Source organism: Rhipicephalus sanguineus, unplaced genomic scaffold (genome assembly GCF_013339695.2).
Source record: "Rhipicephalus sanguineus isolate Rsan-2018 unplaced genomic scaffold, BIME_Rsan_1.4 Seq1139, whole genome shotgun sequence".
NCBI classification, from domain to species: domain Eukaryota; kingdom Metazoa; phylum Arthropoda; class Arachnida; order Ixodida; family Ixodidae; genus Rhipicephalus; species Rhipicephalus sanguineus.
The window spans coordinates 265,341-266,298 of record NW_023614393.1 but is presented as its reverse complement, the minus strand read 5'-3'; positions in this window follow the sequence as shown (position 1 = coordinate 266,298).

Sequence of the window (958 nt, the reverse complement as noted above, 5' to 3'; positions counted from 1 at the left end):
TGCTTTATCCAAGAACTTTGTTCCGGTAAAAACCAGCTTGGCTAAGACAAAAGCTGCAGCCGTGGAAAAGTGCAACCAGCTAGAGATGAGTAGACTAGCAAAGAATATTTCCGCATGTAAAGGTAAATGTCTGTGTATAATTTCTAGTGCGAAGACCCATAAAGACGGCATACCCTTTAGATCTATTCTAAGCGAGAGGGGATCCTGGCAGTTGTACCTCAGCCGGTACCTTCTGAAGTGTTTAGGTAGTTTGTCTATCGATGACCCTTTTGCAACTAAAAATTCATTTGAGGTGATTGAATTCGCAAGTGACATTGATTCGGTGGGTTTTTTCTGCTCTGTTGATGTGGTAGACCTGTTTCACTCCATCCCACGTAAGGAAATGTTCGTTGCCGTAAGAGAGTGCATTGAGAACTATGAGGACGTACTGTTTCATAACAAAGCAGGAATTACAGTCGAAGACTTTATGTCTCTTTTGAAACTTTACTTAGGTGCTACTGTTGTTTCCTTTGACAGCAAACTTTATGTGCAGAAACGTGGTATCTGCATCAGGTCATGTGTGGCACCGATACTGTGCGAAATTTTTTTGTCAGCTGTAGATAGACGCTTAGAGCGTGCTTTTAATCAGGACAAAGTGTTTAAGGTGTGCAGATACATCTTTGACTTTTTAGTTGTTCTTAAGAAGCAGGATTTTAGTGATTTTAGAGATTTTAGTTTTGCGCGCGAGGTGTTAGACGCTTTCCATCAGTTGGGGCATGGCCTGAAATTTACTCATGAACTTCCCTCAGAAGGCCACCTGCAATTTTTAGACGTAAAGCTTAACCTGTCGCCTTCCCATGTTTGCTGGATCTATAACCCACGCTCCCGCAAACCTCTGCTGCCGTTCAATTGGGCCCATTCTAAGACCATTAAGCGAGCAATTGCCTCACTTGTTTTAGAATCCGCGCTCCAGAATTAT